The sequence below is a fragment of the Pinus tabuliformis genome, chromosome 6 (assembly GCF_031772625.1).
Source record: "Pinus tabuliformis cultivar Carrire ecotype Pingquan chromosome 6, CPIR1, whole genome shotgun sequence".
In the NCBI taxonomy this organism is placed as follows: Eukaryota; Viridiplantae; Streptophyta; class Pinopsida; order Pinales; family Pinaceae; genus Pinus; species Pinus tabuliformis.
Window position 1 is genome coordinate 1,816,045,875 of NC_142292.1, and position 17,088 is coordinate 1,816,062,962.

General features: G+C 35.1%; 1 pseudogene; it reads right to left on the reverse strand.

Annotated features, from left to right (window-relative positions):
- Positions 1–15,421: 15,421 nt before the first annotated feature.
- LOC149266277 (cullin-1 pseudogene) lies at positions 15,422–15,862 on the reverse strand (annotated as a pseudogene).
- Positions 15,863–17,088: the final 1,226 nt, after the last annotated feature.

Below are 17,088 nucleotides of genomic sequence, written 5' to 3' on the forward strand. Positions count from 1 at the left end.
GTTTGAATAATAAACTATATAAATTACTAGGTTTAGGAAAACAAGGATTGGAAACTAAATTTCATTTCTTATATTTCATAAATTAATGTAATATTTAAGTACCTGATGCCCTAAATCATGTTGTGTGTCTTCATTGGAAATAAATTCATTTGTTTCCATGGCCTCTCCTAGCACCTACAATACACAACAATGATAACGATTTTTATTAAAGTCATCTATGGAATTGTTATAGTCTTATTTCTTATTCCATTATTTTAGCCATTCTAATTTTCATGTTAGCTATTTGCATTTTCAGTTATGAAATTCTCCACCATTGTTGTGACACTCTTATGATAATGATTGAACCCGAGTTGAAGTCTTAACTTTTCATGCAGATCTACACTTCTGATTATTAGGGTCATATCTATTGAATTTTGGATACTAGTTTTTAATGTGGATATCAAGTTGCTTATCTAGTTTGAATGTACATTAGGAACATAGCGGTACTAGACTCTCATGAAATTGTTTGAATCCTATGGAGATTTCGATATTTACCAAACATTATATGTTGAACATATTATACTACCATGTCATACATGTGAAGCATATTTAATATATGTTAGATGATCTAAATTACACCTTTGCATTAATATTGATACACAAATGATAGTTTTTTCTTATTGGAAAAAAAAACACTATGGCATTTCCAATCTAAGTCAATAATGACTAAAATAATTATTGCATAAATCAATAAATCCTAAAATGATGTCTAAGTGATCTATTCCTCCCAAAGAGATAGGAGTAAAGTATAAATAGTACAACTATGGGCACTACAATGTAAACAACACATGTTCAAACCTTTACAGGGGTAGAGCCTCTATGCACACTATGCATGAGGGAAGGTGTTTGATATCTTATAGTTGGTTTCCCTTCATCACCAAAGTGGATTAGGTTATGAGTGGATTGGCAAAGCAACCCTTATTTGTTCCTTTCAGTTTTTGGGAAATCTCAAGTTCAACTAGTGCTAGTAGATGGTTTCAAAGATGTTTGCTAGGGTTTTTCAACAAGGTCACTAGATCCCAATGCAACATAGATACTTCAGATTTGTTGAAAAGTAAAACCCCCACATAGCACCGAATAGATCATTAATGACTACCTAGAGAACTTAGACTAAATTAATTGTGGAAGTAAAAACTACAACCAAATTAATCATGAAAGTAAAAACTACAATTGAAAAAAAAACATACACTTGGTAATATACTAGAATTCATCCTCGCCCAATCCAAAGTTGATGAATAATATGTTAAATCTTTAATGAAACTCATGAAAAATAATAAGCATGTTATCGATATAAGAGTGCATGAACTTGCTTAATGTATATTTGTTAATTGGAGATGATGAATATCTAAAGTTGATGAATAATATGTTAAATATTTGATGAAACTCATGAAAGATAATAAGCATGTTTATACATATAGGAGTGCATGAACTTGCTTAATGTGTAGTTGTTAATTGGAGATGATGAATATGTATATATATTTATTTATGTATTTACTAGGGATAAATGTAATTTCAAGAAATAAATATACATGGCCAATAAATAGGTTATTGTTTTTTGGCTTACCCTAACTACGCTGGAACCTATGGCCCTCATTCCCATGTTCAATGTGCTGACCATAGATCATTCACTCTAGAAAACCCCGATTTGCTCCAGAAAACCCCGATTTCGAATAGGAAAAAAGGCAGAAGGAGGGGAATTGAGAGGATAACCCAAAAAAGATGCGGTGGGAATGAAAAAGGGCCAATGATGGAACCTATGGATCTCACTCCCATGTTCGACGCGCTGATCATAGATCATTCGCACCAGAAAACCCTGATTTCAAATAGGAAAAAAGGCAAAAGGAGGGGAATTGGGAGGATAACTAGAAAAAGACGTGGTGGGAACGAAAAAGGGCCAGCATTGGAACCTATGGATCTTGCTTCCATCTTCAATATGCTGACCATAGATCATTCGCTCTGGTAAAACCCCGATTTGGAATAGCAAAAAATGTGGAAGGTGGGGACTTGGGAGGATAACCAGAAATAGAAAAAGACGCAATAGGAACGAAAAAGGGCCAACAATACCAGATCATCCATAGATTGAAGCTATTGATGGCAGGAGAGAAGGAAAGTGCATGGGTCGGGGAGGCAGTGGGACAAATTTGCATGGCTTAGAAAGACGTAGCACAGAGGTTAGTTGATCCATCTGAACTTACCCTCACCAACTTTGACATTGTCCATGCTGTTTATACACATTATGTGAACAACTAATGGAATCCCCTAAACTTTCTGTGTGTAGAGTTATTTTTCAGTATTGTTAATGAATGGATTATTATAAGCCCTAACTTTCTATTGCTAGGTTAGCATTATTTTATCCTAGGGCAGAGGAATTGCAGACATTCTATTAGCTAGCCACTTCTAGTAGAAGAAATTTGTGATTATCTGAGACAGTTATTGTATCCTTTAACATTGGAAAATACCTTGGAACCTTTTGCCTCCCATTAGACATAGTTACCGGTTGGTTCTTTAGGGTTCTTAACTAAACTAAGGGTGGAGGATCCAAAACTTTATCCAAGAAAAGATAAGGATGGTTGCAAGGAGATCCAACATGGAGAAGCTTAGCTTCATTAATGAGTATCCAACTAATTTTTCAAGTCAACCCACTCGCAAGTAGATCCAACATTGGGCATGCCCAAACTAATTTAGCAAGTCGAGTGTTTACCGTTTCCAAGCTTGGAAAAGAAATGGGTGAAGAGGAGCCCTATAAAACTATACAACCAGTTAAGCTAGAGGTTAATTTCCTCTAAGTGCAAAAAGATTCAAATCTACTAATTGCTCAAAAGGAGATGAAAGGATTTGCAATTTCCAAACTAGTGATAAAGATGCCTCAATAAATAAATGATGCCTTTAAGAAAAGGAACAAGAGCAACTTACTCAAATAAACAAATGGATTTCGAATTGAAATAAAGCAAGATATAAACTATAAGAAAATGGAATGCTCAAAATAAATTAAAATAGTTCACAAGACTCATCTAGGTATTTTGCATATGAAGTTTAGAGCATATGAACTACAATGCATGAAATGAAAGCAAAAAAGAGAATGAAAATGAAAGTAATTAGTGTTCATTTAATCTACTTAGTGTTAAGTGACAAAAACAAACCACTCAATCAATCACATGGAGACCTTCCACAAATGAGGAAGAGTGGGATGCCAAGGGGAAAAGTTCACCAAGCTCCCAAGAACAAGTGACTCTGTATTATATTGGTTCCCTCTTATGAAATGAGGGATGGAAAGGAAGTTGTTTTTGGAGGAAGTTTACAAATGATCCCTCAAAAGGGAGAGATACCTCCTTCCAATAGTTAGAAGTGATTAAAAAATCAAACTAGATGTTAATTGGAAATAGTTACAAAATTTGGTTTGATCTTTCACTCAATGATAAGATCAAAACCCAACAAAACTTAGAACTCCCTTTATGGATGAGAAGACAAGTCTAAATGAGTTACAAAATAGGGAATCCATGAAATCCTTGGAATGTAGAACCACTCCGGAAGGTACAATGAAAGGGTCTAATAGTTAAAGAGTTTGCTTGTCCTTGTTGTCCAAATCCATAAATGTTCTTTCCCTTTCCAAATCTGCCCCAAAATCATCTCAAAATGAAGTTTTAGGTCTTCTAGTACAACTGCCAGATATCAATCCAAAAAAGGGCAAATCTGGCCACTCAAATGTAATGAAAATCAACTTTCTTAGGTAGAGGAAATCTGCCAAGAAGTAAGTTCCTTGCTGCCCAATATCAGTCCAAAAGAGGAGAGACAAATCAGCTTTAGGAGACACTTGATACCTACAAAAAAGGTTAGCAAAATCCAATGTGAAAGAGGCCAAGCTAGCCACTTCTAGTAGAAGAAATTTGTGATTATCTGAGACAGTTATTGTATCCTTTAACATTGGAAAATACCTTGGAACCTTTTGCCTCCCATTAGACATAGTTGCCGGTTGGTTCTTTAGGGTTCTTAACTAAACTGAGGGTGGAGGATCCAAAACGTTATCCAAGAAAAGATGAGGATGGTTGCAAGGAGATCCAACATGGAGAAGCTTAGCTTCATTAATGAGTATCCAACTAATTTTTCAAGTCAACCCACTCGCAAGTAGATCCAACATTGGGCATGCCCAAACTAATTTAGCAAGTCGAGTGTTTATCGATTCCAGGCTTGGAAAAGAAATGGGTGAAGAGGAGCCCTATAAAACTATACAACCAGTTAAGCTAGAGGTTAATTTCCTCTAAGTGCAAAAAAAATCAAATCTACTAATTGCTCAAAAGGAGATGAAAGGATTTGAAATTTCCAAACTAGTGATAAAGATGCCTCAATAAATAAATGATGCCTTTAAGAAAAGGAACAAGAGAAACTTACGCAAATAAGCAAATGGATTTGGAATTGCAATAGAGAAAGATACAAACTATAAGAAAATGGAATGCTCAAAATAAATTAAAATAGTTCACAAGACTCATCTAAGTATTTTGCATGTGAATTTTAGAGCATATGAACTACAATGCATGAAATGAAAGAAAAAAAGAGAATGAAAATGAAAGTAATTAGTGTTCATTTAATCTACTTAGTGTTAAGTGACAAAAACAAACCACTCAATCAATCACATGGAGACCTTCCGCAAATGAGGAAGAGTGGGATGCCAAGGGGAAAAGGTCACCAAGCTCCCAAGAACAAGTTCCTCTATATTATATTGGTTCCCTCTTATGAAATGAGGGATGGAAAGGAAGTTGTTTTTGGAGGAAGTTTACAAATGATCCCTCAAAAGGGAGAGATACCTCCTTCCAATAGTTAGAAGTGATTAAAAAATCAAACTAGATGTTAATTGGAAATAGTTACAAAATTTGGTTTGATCTTTCACTCAATGATAAGATCAAAAACCAACAAAACTTAGAAATCCCTTTATGGATGAGAAGAGAAGTCTAAATGAGTTACAAAATAGGGAATCCATGAAGAATCTTTGGAATGTAGAACCACTCTAGAAGGTACAATGAAAGGGTCTAATAGTTAAAGAGTTTGCTTGTCCTTGTTGTCCAAATCCACAAATGTTCTTTCCCTTTCAAAAGCTGCCCCAAAATCATCTCAAAATGAAGTTTTAGGTCTTCTAGTACAACTTCCAGATATCAATCCAAAAAAGGGCAAATCTGGCCACTCAAATGCAACAAAAATCAGCTTTCTTAGGTAGAGGAAATCTGCCAAGAAGCAAGTTCCTTGCTGCCCAATATCAGTCCAAAAGAGGAGAGACAAATCAGCTTTAGGAGACACTTCATACCTGCAAAAAAGGTTAGCAAAATCCAATGTGATAGAGGCCAAGATTACTTGGGCATCCACTAGATTAGTGATCAAACTCAATTAGAAAAAATTAACAAACTAACTATACTAAAACTTGAATAAAACTCTACGCTATGGCAGCCAAGAAATGCTGGGTTAAACCAAATCTTCTTGGCTGATTTGTGGCCTTTAGGTCAGCCACTAAATAGCCTTCAAATAGCTTAAATTTCCAATGAACTTCAAGGAACATATGAGAACATTCAAGCTTCAGAGGATGAAGTGCATCAAGACAACTTTTCAGACAATGGAAATGAGTTTTATAACCTCAATGAGTTGTATGGTTCAACTCCTCAAAAGGAGGAAGATGTAGTTGAGCAGATCACCAAGAATGTTCAAATTCCCTTAACAGATGGTGATGAAGTAGAACATGGATCTTACAATGTAGCTCTGGAAAATAATGAAGTTGAAGATGAAGCATATCAGGAAAGCATTAGTATTGTTGATGGCATAACTGATGCAAGTCCAATTAAAGAAAAATTGTTTGATATGGAAAACCATGGAAAACATGAGGGATTCATTGCCCTTGACAAAATTGAGGGAAAAGAGGATGACCAGGAAGAACAATCTATACAAAACGGAGCTGAAGAGACACAACCCAGCCACTAATGATCTGCTGCAATAATTCTAGAACAAATTAAATGAGCCAAGCTTCCAGATAATAATGATATGTTCCCTTGTCCAGGTATAACTAATTCTATTCTTGAAATAGAAGCAAACATTTCAATCGATTTTGTAGAATGTAACAATGTGTTCCCTCATCAAGATATGTATGATTTTGTTCCAGATAAAAGATGGACTATCTCAGTAATGATAGTACTGATGTGTTGTTCCCTCTGATGTAATGACTCTGGTACTCTTTTAAACAAGCCCAAACCTACGGACACTAATGACATGTTTCTTTTAAGAGAGAGAATCTTCGGCGAAAATCACATGGAAAATCAATTGTCGACGCGTTTCAAACCAACAAGTGTGGTTCATCATCAGGACAGGTTGAAGAAACAGATCCAGCTGAGCAAGTTAAATAGGCAGAGCAGAGACTCCTGACTAACGGCTAGTTTGACTTCAGGATCGGGGTCAAAAATATTTTATCAGTTTAGTTAGCAGAATTAGGACCAAAATATAAATTGAAGGGTAATTTAGTTTACAAATTTTAGTAAAAATTAGTTAAATAATGGATATTAAAAGCAATATATATAACATAATATTACTTAAAATATTAAATAAAGGATCTAACAAAGGTTAAAAGTAAAAAACCTATAAATATTATTAAATAAATAAATTTAGAATAAATATTTATTATTTTTATGTTAAAACCTATAAATATTATTAAATAAATATTAAATAAAATAATCAAATCAGAAAAAACCTATAAATATTATTAAAATATTAAATAAATAAATATAGAATAAATATTTATTATCAAATAAATAAATAAATTTAGGTTAGTAAAAATTAGTTAAATAATGGATATTAAAAGCAATAAGTATAACATAATATTACTTAAATATTAAATGAAAGATCTAACAAAGGTTAAAAGTAAAAAACCTATAAATATCATTAAATAAATAAATATTAAATAAATAAATTTAGAATAAATATTTATTATTTTTATGTTAAAACCTATAAATATTATTAAATAAATATTAAATAAAATAATCAAATCAGAAAAAACCTATAAATACTATTAAAATAATATAGAATAAATATTTATTATCAAATAAATAAATACATTCAGAAACGGTTAGTTAAATAAATAAATAAATTCAGAATAAAATTAGTTAAAAGGACAAAAATCAGTTAAAATAGTCATAATAATAATAATAAAAGTAAATAAAGATAAGAATAAAAATAAAATAATCAAATTAGAAGTAAAAACCTATAAATAATATTAAAAATTATTGAAAAACTAAAGGAAGAAAACCACAGAGGTTGGAAAATTAAGTTAAAAAATGGTAACAATGTAAGGAATAAATGAGAATAAAAAGAATAAAACAAATAGGCTAGTCGGAAAAAATAAATAAACTAAAGACAAGACAAATAGTAAGAGGGAAGGTTAGTTAAAAAAGTAATAAGCGAACAAATAAAATAAGAATAAAAATAATAAAAATTAGTTAAAGGACTAAAACAATAAAGGTGATAATAGAATGAATCAATAAAAGTAAATCCATAAATCACTAAAAATGAAAAGGTTAATATTAGATAAATAGTAAAATAATAATAAAAGTAAATAGATAAAAAGAAAAACCCTACAGAAGAGGGCGGAAACTAACTAGGAGGAGAGAGCAGGGACCCAACATCTACTGACTTTCCAGCCATCGTCTCTATTAAGATTGCAAGGTCTTTTTTCAATTTCAAGCGCTTCCCTAAATTTACGATGATGGAAATGCGAAACCCTAGCAATAACACTAGCCTCCTCAATGCAAACATGATGATTGGTTTTCTCAGCATGTTCAGCTAAAGCGGAGGACTTGGCTCTCCTATGCTTAAGGTCCGCAGCGTGCTCACTAATCCTTTGATTAATAGAGCGACCAGACTCTCCAATATAGGGGGTCCCACAGGAACAAGGGATCAAATAAACCCCTTTCATATCCTTAGGGTCGATAGGATCCTTTACAGATCTTAGGGACCCACGAATGGTGTTCAGGGGCCTGAAGGTCACAGGGATACTATGCTTCCGGAGAATCCTCCCAATCCTATCAGTAGTCCCCTGAACATACGGAAGAAGGACACCTGGGATTCGCTCCTTCGGTTCCTTTTTAATCAAAGAATTCTTGGAAGCCTTAAGGAAAGCCCTTTGGCCCAAGTATCTACTATAGCCATTCTCAACAAAGACACCAAGCAGATGGGATTTTTCATCCTCAAGGTTCTTTTCGTCAGAGATTCTAATGGCCCGAGTAGCAAGGGTATTGAGGACACCCATCTTTTGAGCCGGGAAATGGTGGGAATTGGCATGAAGATACTGCTCTGTATGAGTTTTCTTACGAAAAACTCGATGGGCGAGGGAACCATCACTATTCTTAGAAATAAGAATATCAAGGAAAGGAAGGCAACCATCAACTTCTTGCTCCTTAGTGAACTTAATGGCTGAGGACTGGTTGTTGAGATGATCAAAGAAGAGATCAAGCTCAACCTACTAGACAAACTCCTAGAGAGTCTTACAAAAGAGGCCTGTAAGCAATAAATGCCCAAGTTAAATACTTCGTTGAAGACCCCTGAGGTTACTGACGGATATAATATGTATCCCTATTTAGTCACGTTGTTTGGACTGGAATATAGTATTGCATCCAAAAAGGCAGAGCTTGGAATCTATGACGTGGAAGAGAAGATTCCAGTTTCAAATGTAGATTTGGAAAATAGTCCACTGCTAGGAGACATAGATAATGAAGATGAATCACATTATTTGGACATTGCTAAAGAAACTGTCGATGAAGAGCATATTGCAGATTCAATTTGAGGTAAGCAAAAAGGTAATTCGTTAGTAGAGGATCAAGTTCTAGAAGGTCCAGTGTAGCAGACATCAAACAGTGAAGCTCAAGCCAATGAAGAATGCAGTAAAGAGTATCTTCAGGAAAATCCCATATCACTTGTTAATGATGAAGGTTTATAGGATGAATTAAATGATTCAAAAACCACTGAAGGGTATCAAGTCTTTGTAGTTGAAAAAGAAGAGCAAATTGAACATTTTTCCAAGAGTGAAACTCATAATGCTCAAGAAACTATATCTCCTAAGAACTACAATGAGGAAGCTCAAGAGGCTGTGAAGGGTGAAGCTCATGAAATCAAGTCTTATTTTTTAGACAATTGCAAATTGTGTTTTGGCGTTGATGAGTTGAATGGTCCTCAAAAGGAGGAATATGACAGCCAATAGACTTACGAGAATGAAACTTATGAAGGTGAAGCAATGGACTATGGAAACACTCTAGAATTAGAAAAATAAGCTTCAATTTGATGCAGACAATTTGAATGGTGCTCATCAATTCGAACTCCTACCAAAGGCTTTGTCTCTAGAAAATCTGTCACAACTGGCATCATATAGTGAAGGTCAAGTGCCTGGGGAATGCAGTGAAGAGGAGCTTTTAGTTCTAAATGATGTTCAGCAAAGTCACATCTCACTGGTTAATGGTGAAGCTCAAGAGGATAAATTGAGTGATCCCAAAACTAGCGAAGGATTTCATGACTCTGTATATCAAAGAAAGGAGCATTATGAACTTTCTTCAATGGCTAAAACTCAGGATGTTGAAGAAACTATATTTCAAAAGCAAAATGATGGCTCTCTTGATGTAGTTTGAATGAAAGTGAAAAATTCTAAATAGGTAGATACGTCCAACGAAATTCAAGGAACATATGAGAACATTCAAGCTTCAGAGGATGAAGTGCATCAAGACAGCTTTTCAGACAATGGAAATGAGTTTTATAACCTCAATGAGTTATATGGTTCAACTCCTCAAAAGTAGGAAGATGTAGTTGAGCAGATCACCAAGAATGTTCAAATTCCCTTAACAGATGGTGATCAAGTAGAACGTGGATCTTACAATGTAGCTCTGGAAAATAATGCAGTTGAAGATGAAGCATATCAGGAAAGCATTAGTATTGTTGATGGCATAACTAATGCAAGTCCAATTAAAGAAAAATTGTTTGATATGGACAACCATGAAAAACATGAGGGATTCATTGCCCCTAACAAAATTGAGGGAAAAGAGGATGACCAGGAAGAACAATCTATACAGAATGGAGCTGAAGAGACACAACCCAGCTACTAATGATCTGCTGCAATAATTCTAGAAAAAATTAAATGAGTGAAGCTTCCAAATAATAATGATATGTTCTCCTGTTCAGGTATAACTGATTCTATTCTTGAAACAGAAGTAGACATTTCAATCGAGTTTGTAGACTATAACAATGTGTTCCTTCATCAAGATGTGTATGATTTTGTTCCAGATAAAAGATGGATTGTCTCAGTAATAATAGTACTGATGTGTTGTTCCCTCTGATGTAATGACTCGGGTACTCTTTTAAACAAGCCCAAACCTATGGACACAAATGACATGTTTCTTTGTTCAAGAACGGATGATTCTGTACTAGACAAACTCCTAGAGAGTCTTACAAAAGAGGCCTGTGAGTAGGGAATGCCCCAGTTAAATACTTCGTTGAAGACCCCTGAGGTTACTGACAAATATAATATATCTCCCTATTTAGTCACTTTGTTCGGACTGGAATATAGTACTGCATCCAAAAAGCCAAAGCTTGGACACTATGATGTGGAAGAGAAGATTCTAGTTTCAAATGTAGATTTGGCAAATAGTCCACTGCTACGAGACATAGATAATGAAGATGAATCACATGATTTGGACATTGCTGAAGAAACTACTAATGAAGAGTAGATTGCAGATTCAGTTAGAGGTAAGAAAAAAGGTAATTTGTTAGTATAGGATCAAGTTCTAGAAGGTCCAGTGCAGCAGACATCAAACAGTGCAGCTCAAGCCGATGAAGAATGCAGTAAAGAGTATCTTCAGGAAAATCCCATATCACTTGTTAATGATGAAGGTTTAGAGGATGAATTGAATGATTCAAAAACCATTGAAGGGTATCAGGTCTCTGTAGTTGAAAAAGAAGAGCAAATTGAATAGTTTTCCAAGAGTGAAACTCAGAATTCTCAAGAAACTATATCTCCTAAGAACTACAATGAGGAAGCTCAAGAGGCTATGAAGGATGAAGCTCATGAAATCAAGTCTTATTTTTCAGACAAAAGAAAACTGTGTTTTGGCCTTGATGAGTTGAATGGTCCTCAAAAGGAGGAATATGACAACCAACAGATTTACAAGAATGAAGCTTATGAAGGTGAATCAATGGATTGTGGCAACACTCCAGAATTAAAAAATAAGCTTCAATTTGATGCAGACAATTTGAATGGTGCTCATCAATTCGAACTCCTACCAAAGGCTTTGTCTCTGGAAAATCTATCACAGCTGGCATCATATAGTGAAGGTCAAGCGCCTGGGGAATGCAGTGAAGAGGAGCTTTTAGTTCTAAATGATGTTCAGCAAAGTCACATCTCACTAGTTAATGGTGAAGCTCAAGAAGATAAATTGAGTGATCCCAAAACTAGTGAAGGATTTCATGACTCTGTATATCAAAGAGAGGAGCATTATGAACTTGCTTCAATGGTTAAAACTCAGGATGTTGAAGAAACTATCTTTCACAAGAAAAATGATGGCTCTCCTATTGCAGTTTGGATGAAAGTGCAAAATCCTGAATAGGTGGATATGTTCAATGAACTTCAAGGAACATATGAGAACATTCAAGCTTCAGAAGATGAAGTGCATCAGGACAACTTTTCAGACAATGGAAATGAGTTTTATAACCTCAATGAGTTGTATGGTTCAACTCCTCAAAAGGAGGAAGATGTAGTTGAGCAGATCACCAAGAATGTTCAAATTCCCTTAACAGATGGTGATAAAGTAGAACATGGATCTTACAATGTAGCTCTGGAAAATAATGAAGTTGAATATGAAGCATATTAGGAAAGAATTAGTATTGTTGATGGCATAACTGATGCAAGTCCAATTAAAGAAAAATTGTTTGATATGGACAACCATGGAAAACATGAGGGATTCATTGCCCCTGACAAAATTGAGGGAAAAGAGGATGACCAAGAAGAACAATCTATATAGAACAGAGCTGAAGAGACACAAGAATTCAAAGTTGGAGAAAATATACAACTTGTGAAAGTAGACACAGTGGCCAGCAACCAGGAACCTTCTAACATGGATACTCCATTGAAGATGCCTATGCTTACAAAAGGCCTTGATATATCTTCTTGCTTGAAATCTTTTTGTGGTATTGGACTTTAGTGATCCATTAGATAAGCCCAATATTATGGAGAGTAATGATGCATTATTTTGTTCAGGTATTGATGATTCTCTTCTAGAAAATATCTCAGAGATTGTTATAGAAGCTGTCTGCAAGCAGGAACTTTACCAATTGGATAATCCTTTGAAGACCCCTGAGCTTACAGATGGATATAATATAGCTATGGAAAAGAATGAAGTTGAATATGGAGCATGCCAGGAAAGAATTTTTATTGTTGATGGCATAACTGCTACAAGTACAATTAGAGAACAATTGTTTGATATGGACAACAATGAAAAACATGAGGGATTCATTGACCCTACCAAAATTGGGGGAAACAATGGCTAGGAAGTTGGAGAGACCCAAAATTTCAAAGTTGAAAGAAATATATAGATTTTGGTGAGCAGGCAGGAATCTTCCCAATTGGATGCTTCGTTGAGGATCCCTGAGGTTACGGCGGGATATAATATATCAACTTGTTTAAGCACCTTATTTGGTCTGGACTCTAGTATTCCATCCAAAAGTTCAGAACTTAGAAAAAGTTACAATATATTCCCTTGTTTAAGTATGAATGAATCTCTTCTAGAAGACAAGGATGTGTGCAATCAACAACTTTCCCTGGATAAGCCATTGAAGAGGCTTGAACATGCTAAGGGACTAGAATATGATACCCCAATGAAAAAGCTTAAGCTTATAGAAAATGATGTGACATCAGAGACTAAATATTTGTCACTGCATGTCCCACTTGGAGACCATGTCTCTGTCATGGAGAAGGATGCTATGGTTTTGGAAGGGACAGAGCATTTTGAAAGTATTCTCCTTACAGAAAATCTTGTAGAATCTAGAGAAGTAGTTGAGGGTTCTACTATTTTAGCTGATATGAATGTTCCTAGTAAAGGGGATTCAAAAAGCACCAAACTTGTAGATAGAATATTGACTTTGAGCAATAGATTGCAAACTTTGCAATTGGACTTACAAGGACAACTTCTAGAGTCATTCTATGCTACACCTTCCAAAAGGCCGATGAATTGAAAACTTAATGGAAGCACAGAGAAGAGCATAGATACCATTTATGTTTACAAGCCAAGGCAGTCCATAGGAAGTGATGAGGCTATGCACAGTTCATTAAAGGAGAGTCGTACTGAGATGGTGGGACAACTTAGTTTATGGAAGCTACAGAATCTACACAAAGAAAATGAAACAGCAGTAAAGGATTCTAAAAAGGTAAGCTAAATTATGTATGAACTTCATATTTTTCCATATTCTTTATCAGATTCATCTTAAGGAACATAGTACACAATTGGTGCACTATATGTATGACATTTTTTCATTTTTTCTTTTCAGGAGATAAGTAAACAATTTGTTTCATAGAATATTTCATCACCTACATTGGAACAGAGGATGGAATCCTTCAACACACCACTGAAGATGCTTGGACATACTGAGGACCATGATATATCTCCTTTCTTGTACACATTATTTGGACCAAAACGTAGTACGCCATTGATAAATTGAGAGCTTACATAAGATAATGATAAGGTTGTTACTAGCACACCATTTGAAAATTCTCTGTAGCCGCCGTTAGTGACTGAATCAGGGGGAGTTGACAATTTTGGCAATGAATTGCCACTGTTAATTTATGTATCCCATGAAAAGAGGCTTGGTTTCCAACACCACAAGAAATTTGGAGCAATGAATCCATTTGTATATTCCTAGCTATGTACATATCTCTCTTTTTCTGCTCTCTTTTTTCGCTGATTTCCTCATATGAAATTCATTAATTATTATGCTGACGCTAATGATTGTTATCCATTGCTCCACTTAGGTCCAAGTGTCTACTGTCCTCACAAATGGCCTCTTTCAGTTGAACCTTGATTGTGATCATTATATAAACAACAACAACGCTATTTGTGAGGCAATGTGTTTTATGGATCCAGTTCTTGGGAAGAAAACTTGTTATGTATAGTTTTCTCAGAGATCGACACTTAGAGTTTTTAACTCAAGTCAGTTCACTTGCAGTGTCCATCACATACAAGTAATTAAGGAGGTTGGTGTAGGTACAAACATTTGAATCCTGACAGCTAAGAAACTTGCCTCCCCAATAGAGACAGTTGTTTCCCAAGACGGCCTTTTAAAATATAATTGGCCACCTTTCCAATAATTTGTTGTTATCTCTTTGTGCATTGAATGTTCGGACATTGGAGGTCAAGCGCAACCAATCTGAAAAACCATTGGAGTTGGGGGCTCTTTGACTACAGTTTGATTGGTCGACATCAAAAAAATTGCTACCAACAAAGGTAAGGGGAAGAAGCCCATTAAAGCTAAAGAAGAGATTGAGAAATTGATCCTAGGTGTTCACTTACACTGGAAAAATGTGGTTAGGTTCTGAAAGTGCATGTTATTTGTAAGATTGGTGTAATGAAAGGAAGGATAAGGAGGGTATAGCCAAAATAATTGATAGGTTTCTAGTGGACACAAAATTAGGCTATACCTACCTTCAGTGACAATGGAATTCACAACCACCAAACCCAAATTTTATATTTTTTAGGCACTAGCTAGAGTAGTGGATAAAACCACCACTCCTTTAGATCCTAATAGTTTCAACTTCTATATCTATACATCGCCACTTTATGTTATTTCCTTGTAGACGAAGTGATGGAACTCCCTATTTGAAACATAAAATAAAATTTAAGGAACAGTAGCACAAGTCAAGCAGTGTTCTCCCTTGTGATGAGTTATGGCACAAAAACCATGCATTATCTAAAGTCCCTCCTCTAGAAGGTAGAACTGGGTGAGTGATTTGCAAGTGACCTAGAAAACTTCTTCATCCTCTATCGCAAAATAGAGTATTTCTATGTTAGTCAATCGAACTCACATGGAAAATCCAATCTGTGATATGTTTTGTTTCTCTAAAATAAAACAAAATTAACCATAAGTTGCATTACAAATTTGTTTTTGACTTGCATCTCAATCAGCGATATTAGGCTATATATCTCAATAAATTATTGTTTTCATTGTCACGTTCCAGGTACTCCTTTGAGATCAAGTCCTGAATTCTGGATTTTATTGCTTTAAGTTTAGGCTTGAACGTGCTTTGGAGTTGTTCAACACACTCACTCAATAGTTGTTGCTGAGGTAAGATTTTTCTAGCCTTCATGATGAGAACTATTGTTGAATCTATTTAGAAATGTCTATCTTCTTTTACATTTTCGATCACTCTATTCCTCTCATTCGCATTCATATCTGTAAGTGGAATCTTAATATTTTTCAACTTGTGCGAAAAGGGAGGATTGAATTCAAAATTATCACTTGTAGATATTGTCGCAGTGCTAGGTTCCTTGAGAAGAATCTTGTACTTGCCACATGAAACTAAATACAGAAGTCGAATAAGACCTTCATCTTCCAAATTTAGTTGAGATTTAATTTCTACACAGCTCAGCTTCGTAGCTTCATTGAACAGTAATAGCAGTGCTACTTGGTATGTTGTTGCTGCTAATTCTATTACCGTGGTGTCAAATTTGGAGATTATGTCATAGGTTCCCAAGGAGTATACCCATGTAAGTGTACAATGTTCATATCTCCGAGAATAAAATTCCTGAAACTCAACAAGGCATGCAGCCATCTCAGAAGGTATATAAATATTGGAAGACTTGTAAGTTGGCCAACATGTAGCATTCAATACTGTGACACCCAAGGTTAGTTTCAAATTGTTATATGCAAAATTGTTAAACTCAGTTTAGATTTCTTTCGAAACTGTGAAATCTTTAACCATGCCCTCCATTTTTATATAATACTAGAACCACAGGGCTCCTTCAACTTCAACAATTTGTTCTGCTCATCATCAATATTTACACCTATATCATGCAACAATCTCTTAGCTAAGTATTTCCTGCAAAATTCCGCAAATAAATCATTATCACTCACATAGTGAACAAGTTTTACAACCTTTTCCAATAGTATCTCAATATTATAATCACCGACTTTTTTGGACTACCACCCTTCTTCAATAAATTATCCCAAAAAGTTGTAAACAACTCTGTGCTTGTGGTTCCTGCAACTCTTTTATTGCAAATTACCACCAATGATTCGTGCAGAGCTTTAGAAATGGAATTATCATTTTGAAATTCATGCTCCAAATAATCCACATATTGGTCATAAATTTCAATGACCTTCTCTAGGAATTCAAGTCCCTGTATTCTTGTACTGTTTGATGAGTTATTGTTCCTAGTAGTGTTTTCTGCCCATTTGACTAAGTCTATTCCTCGGCTAATTATATGTTGTTGAAAAATACTTGCCACTGGTTAGAGACCTTTGGGGATTTTACAAAATAACCTATACATCCTAGAAATATCAATTTTCTTATCATCCCTAAGTAGGGCCTCGAAACCTGAATCATGTTTCCCTAAAAGTTGAATTTCATAACGGTCAAGGAGTTCATTTTGGACTATCTCTAATAACCCATGCTTGCTGTGAGAGTGCAAATAATTGTCAACTCTGTGCTCCTCATTCTGCAAGCACTCTTCAGCTTTTACCATATATTCTGGACAAGAATAATCCAAAATCCATAAAGCAGCGTTTCGAGCATAGTAAATTCGAGTATCCTCCAAATTTCCACTTTGCAGGTGGCTCAAATTTAACACATTCGTTGATTCAATAGTTTATGGAAGGTATCTTGAGCCTTGGTTGTTATTTACTCCTACCTCCTAATTCTTCCCCCCCCCGCCCCTGTAGAAGACATCAGGTCTTGACAATACAAACTTATTTTATAATATTGCACTGGGAAAAAAAGACATCGGATCATAGTACTGATTACCAGCTCAGTGAAGGTGTTGAAGTGGCTAGCCTTCT